Source organism: Salvelinus sp. IW2-2015, unplaced genomic scaffold (assembly GCF_002910315.2).
Source record: "Salvelinus sp. IW2-2015 unplaced genomic scaffold, ASM291031v2 Un_scaffold1491, whole genome shotgun sequence".
Lineage (NCBI taxonomy): Eukaryota > Metazoa > Chordata > Actinopteri > Salmoniformes > Salmonidae > Salvelinus > Salvelinus sp. IW2-2015.
The window spans coordinates 202,358-208,385 of record NW_019942942.1 but is presented as its reverse complement, the minus strand read 5'-3'; the positions used below and the strand labels follow the sequence as shown (position 1 = coordinate 208,385).

At 44.5% G+C, this 6,028-nt stretch overlaps 1 long non-coding RNA gene across 1 annotated transcript in view; it reads right to left on the bottom strand.

Moving 5' to 3' along the window:
* Window positions 1–2,474: 2,474 nt before the first annotated feature.
* LOC139024427 (uncharacterized) overlaps window positions 2,475–6,028 on the bottom strand; it is a 4,592-nt gene continuing 1,038 nt past the window's right edge. Inside the window, exons 2-3 of the long non-coding RNA XR_011475720.1 lie at window positions 3,540–3,690; window positions 2,475–3,012 (exon numbers count right to left, since the gene is read on the bottom strand). This is a non-coding gene — a long non-coding RNA (uncharacterized lncRNA). The remainder of the gene's footprint in view (window positions 3,013–3,539; window positions 3,691–6,028) is intronic.

The following is a 6,028-nucleotide window of genomic DNA, read 5'->3' as shown; positions in this document are numbered from 1 at the left end:
GAGGCACATGGGATACTAACATCTTACCCAAGTGCAGACTATCAGAGGCCAGGAGTGCCTTGTCCACACAGCCAGTGTCACGGATTCCTTCCAAACCACTCGTTGAATTTGCGATTCCAACTTAATGTTAATGTCCAATGGCCGATGAGCACCGATACCTTTTACCTATAATTTCTCTTCATTATTTATCTTCCTATGACAAGGATTAAATTGGATTTGCCAGTAGTTTGTCARCTTGATTCATGATTATGACTGCTAGCTAAAATTGTGAAAGTATGAWGTTGACATGATCAGTCCAATCAAAGCTACTGTACATATAACGTGATTTGAAGTCATATTATCTGTGGCCAATGACCTTGAGCCTTCATGGATGGACACTTCTATGGCAGCAGAATTTTCAATGTACTGAGTCAATGTGCGGGGGTACAGGTTAGTTGAGGTAATTTGTACACGTAGGTAGGTGTAAAGTGACTATGCATAGATAATAAACAGCTAGTTTACAAGCAACATAAATTAGGAAAAAGTCGAGGTCTGTATTCGCTAAAAGTTTTTATTCAAAGTATGAATTTCGGCACCCTATGGAAGGACCGCGGTTGTACAGGACAAACATAGGTACAGGTAGGCGTTTTCAGAATTGACTTTTTAACAAGTATCAACTGATGGTGACTCAATGTTGTTGCTCGCATATCACGCAACCAGTTATCAAAACTCAACTCCGCCTCGATATAAGCGAACGGAGTTGAGCGTTCTTCAGGTAATGTCGCTATTGGCTCTAACATTAGAAATGTAAAACATACAGCATTTACTTGTTACTCTGTATTTAACATGTTTGCATTGCATGAACACTTTCCATGGCTGAACTATAATAACTGTGTTGTAACTGTTTGCGATGATATGAAAACGTGTTCACTATTGGAGTGTACAGTCGTGGCCAAAAGTTTTGAGAATGACACAAATATTACATTTTCAAAGTCTGCTGCCTCAGTTTGTAAGATGGGATTTTGCATATACTCCAGAATGTTATGAAGAGTGATCAGATGAATTGCAATTAATTGCAAAGTCCCTCTTTGCCATGCAAATGAACTGAATCCCCCAAAAACATTTCCACTGCATTTCAGCTCTGCCACAAAAGGACCAGCTGACATCATGTCAGTGATTCTCTCGTTAACTCAGGTGTGAGTGTTGACGAGGACAAGGCTGGAGATCACTCTGTCATGCTGATTGAGTTCGAATAACAGACTGGAAGCTTCAAAAGGAGGGTGGTGCTTGGAATCATTGTTTCCTCGGTCACCCATGGTTACCTGCAAGGAAACACGTGCCGTCATCATTGCTTTGCACAAAAAGGGCTTCACAGGCAAGGATATTGCTGCCAGTAAGATTGCACCTAAATCAACATTTTCGGATCATAGAAAACTTCAAGGAGAGCGGTTCAATTGTTGTGAAGAAGGCTACAGGGCGCCCAAGAAATCAGCAAGTGCCAGGACCATCTCCTAAAGTTGATTCAGCTGCGAGATCGGGGCACCACCAGTACAGAGCTTGCTCAGGAATGGCAGCAGGCAGGTGTGAGTGCATCTGCACGCACAGCGAGGGGAAGACCTTTGGAGGATGGCCTGGTGTCAAGAAGGGCAGCAAAGAAGCCACTCTCTCCAGGAAAAACATCAGCGACAGACTGATATTCTGCAAAGGTACAGGAATTGGACTGCTGAGGACTGGGGTAAGTCATTTTCTATGATGAATCCCCTTTCCGATTGTTTGGGTCATCCCGGAAAAAAGCTGGTCCGGAGAAGACAAGGTGATCGCTACCATAAGTCCTGTGTCATGCCAACAGTAAAGCATCCTGAGACCATTCATATGTGGGGTTGCTTCTCAGCCAAGGGAGTGGGCGCACTCACAATTTTGCATAAGAACACAGCTTTGAATAAAGAATGGTACAACACATCCTCCGAGAGCAACTTCTCCCCAACCATCCAGGAACAGTTGGGTGAACGAACAATGCCTTTTCCAGCATGATGGAGCACCTTGCCATAAGGCAAAAGTGATAACTAAGTGGCTCGGGGAACAAAACATCGATATTTTGGGTCCATGGCCAGGAAACTCAGCAGACCTTAATCCCATTGAGAATTTGTGGTCAATCCTCAAGAGGCGGGTGGACAAACAAAAACCCACAAATTCTGACAAACTCCAAGCATTGATTATGCAAGAATGGGCTGCCATCAGTCAGGATGTGGCTCAGAAGTTAATTGACAGCATGCCAGGGCGGACTGCAGAGGTCTTGAAAAAGAAGGGGCAACACTGCAAATATTGACTCTGCATCAACTTCATGTAATTGTCAATAAAAGCCTTTGACACTRATGAAATGCTTGTAATTATACTTCAGTATTCCATAGTAACATCTGACAAAAATATCTAAAGACACTGAAGCAGCAAACTTTGTGAAAATTAATATTTGTGTCATTCTCAAAACTTTTGGCCACGACTGTATAACCCAGGAAGTTGTTCTAATGTTTACTGAAGGCATAATGGACGGTCAAGGACTGAGAAAACCATGATGATTATTTGCTTTTAACAGTGTTGTATGTGAAACTTGAATACAAGAATACAATGTATTTTGTACTGCAGTTGGAATTGTATTTTCTTTTATACTTTAAGAAGAATCTCATTATAATACACATGATCAATGACACTCAGTGAAAGTCACAGGCTGCAATCCACTTCCACGTAGGGCTGTCTCGACGCAAAACTAGTTCACTACATAGGGAAAAGGGTGCCATTTCTGCTATGCTCAGTCACATGGCCAGCATGAGGGCACACTTAGCTCAGTTCTTGTACTGTCGTCAGGGTAACCCCAGATTGACGTTCTCTTGTCTGGGTACATCCAGATTCCTGTTCTGTCTCCAAGGTAACCCCAAGTTGCTGTCTTCCTCTGGCCTGCAGTTGTTCCCAGATCCTGCTGGGGGCGTCAGAGGGCTTGGGGAGGCCCCTTAGCAACTCTCCCAAAAGACACACAGCGTCCTACAACACATGAGAACACAGGTTACTTCACCCACTACACACCATATTATTTTCTGGGACAGTTGGTAGTTTAGACGGCCATTTTGGCACAGAAACCTAAAATAATAACAGAGCAAAGCAGGGAATGTATTGACAAGACAGAAGCAGAAAGGAACACCACAATTGAAGATTCTGTACTCTATGTGCAGTCCGTCTTCCTGTGTTGTACCCTGTTGTAGAGGTGTGTTGTACTGTACCCTGTTGTAGAGGTGTGTTGTACTGTACCCTGTTGTAGAGGTGTGTTGTACTGTACCCTGTTGTAGAGGTGTGTTGTACCCTGTTGTAGAGGTGTGTTGTACTGTACCCTGTTGTAGAGGTGTGTGTTTTGTTATACCCTGTTGCAGAGGTGTGTGTTTTGTTGTATCCTGTTGCAGAGGTGTGTGTTGTGCCCTGTTGCAGAGATGTGTGTGTGTGTGTGTGTGTTGTGCCCTGTTGCAGAGGTTTGTGTGTGTTGTACCCTGTTACAGAGGTGTGTGTGTGTGTTGTACCCTGTTACAGAGGTGTGTGTGTAGTTTATCCTCCAGTATGTTAGTGTCTAGTTGAGTGGTCTTCCTCCTGATGAAGGTGTTTAGGGACAAAGCTGCCTGCTGCTGCACACACTTCACACACTGATGGGTCATGCAGCTCCGTGTCCATGGCCTGTTAATTAACACACACACTCAGTAAATGGCACAGCCAGTAGGGACATGCAGCTCAAAGGATATAGACAGTTATGTGAAGATAAATATTATTTTACCCGTCTCATCTCCTCTGTGAATGTCTGGAGCTTCAGGGCAGAGATGAYCTGTAGCTTCAGGGGAGAGATGAGCTGTAGGGGGACCAGCTGGGTCCCAGTCTGGGGCTTCAGGGCAGAGATGAGCTGTAGGGGGACCATGATGAATCCCTTTCCGATTGTTTGGGTCATCCCGGAAAAAAGCTGGTCCGGAGAAGACAAGGTGATCGCTACCATAAGTCTGTGTCATGCCAACAGTAAAGCATCCTGAGACCATTCATATGTGGGTTGCTTCTAGCCAAGGGAGTGGGCGCACTCACAATTTTGCATAAGAACACAGCTTTGAATAAAGAATGGTACCAACACATCCTCCGAGAGCAACTTCCTCCAACCATCCAGGAACAGTTTGGGACGAACAATGCCTTTTCCAGCATGATGGAGCACCTTGCCATAAGGCAAAAGTGATAACTAAGTGGCTCGGGGAAACATCGATATTTTGGGTCCATGGCCAGGAAACTCAGCAGACCTAATCCCATTGAGAATTTGTGGTCAATCCTCAAGAGGCGGGTGGCACACAAAAAACCCACAAATTCTGACAAACTCCAAGCATTGATTATGCAAGAATGGGCTGCCATCAGTCAGGATGTGGCTCAGAAGTTAATTGACAGCATGCCAGGGCGGACTGCAGAGGTCTTGAAAAAGAAGGGGCAACACTGCAAATATTGACTCTGCATCAACTTCATGTAATTGTCAATAAAAGCCTTTGACACTTATGAAATGCTTGTAATTATACTTCGTATTCCATAGTAAATCTGACAAAAATATCTAAAGACACTGAAGCAGCAAACTTTGTGAAAATTAATATTTGTGTGCATTCTCAAACTTTTGGCCACGACTGTATAACCCAGGAAGTTGTTCTAATGTTTACTGAAGGCATAATGGACGGTCAAGGACTGAGAAAACCATGATGATTATTTGCTTTTAACAGTGTTGTATGTGAAACTTGAATACAAGAATACAATGTATTTTGTACTGCAGTTGGAATTGTATTTCTTTTATACTTTAAGAAGATCTCATTATAATACACATGATCAATGACACTCAGTGAAAGTCACAGCTGCAATCCACTTCCACGTAGGGCTGTCTCGACGCAAAACTAGTTCACTACATAGGGAAAAGGGTGCCATTTTCTGCTATGCTCAGTCACATGGCCAGCATGAGGGCACACTTAGCTCAGTTCTTGTACTGTCGTCAGGGTAACCCCAGATTGACGTTCTCTTGTCTGGGTACATCCAGATTCCTGTTCTGTCTCCAAGGTAACCCAAGTTGCTGTCTTCCTCTGGCCTGCAGTTGTTCCCAGATCCTGCTGGGGGCGTCAGAGGCTTGGGAGGCCCCTTAGCAACTCTCCCAACAGACACACAGCGTCCTACAACACATGAGAACACAGGTTACTTCACCCACTACACACCATATTATTTTCTGGGACAGTTGGTAGTTTAGACGGCCATTTTGGCACAGAAACCTAAAATAATAACAGAGCAAAGCAGGGAATGTATTGACAAGCAGAAGCAGAAAGGAACACCACAATTGAAGATTCTGTACTCTATGTGCAGTCCGTCTTCCTGTGTTGTACCCTGTTTGTAGAGGTGTGTTGTACTGTACCCTGTTTGAGGTGTGTTGACTGTCCCTGTTGTCTGAGGTGTGTTGTACTGTACCTGTTGTAGAGGTGGTTGTACCCTGTTGTAGAGGTGTGTTGTACTGTACCCTGTTGTAGAGGTGTGTGTTTTGTATACCCTGTTGCAGAGGTGTGTGTTTTGTTGTATCCTGTTGCAGAGGTGTGTGTTGTGCCCTGTTGCAGAGATGTGTGTGTGTGTGTGTGTGTTGTGCCCTGTTGCAGAGGTTTGTGTGTGTTGTACCCTGTTACAGAGTGTGTGTGGTGTGTTGTACCCTGTTACAGAGGTGTGTGTGTAGTTTATCCTCCAGTATGTTAGTGTCTAGTTGAGTGGTCTTCCTCCTGATGAAGGTGTTTAGGGACAAAGCTGCCTGCTGCTGCACACACACTTCAACAACTGATGGGTCATGCAGCTCCGTGTCCATGCTGTTAATTAACACACACACACACACACACACACACACACACACCACACACACACACCACACACACACCCACAACACACACACACACAACACACACACACAACACACACACAACCACACCACACACACCACACACACACACAGCCAGTAATTGGCTGCACGCCCGTC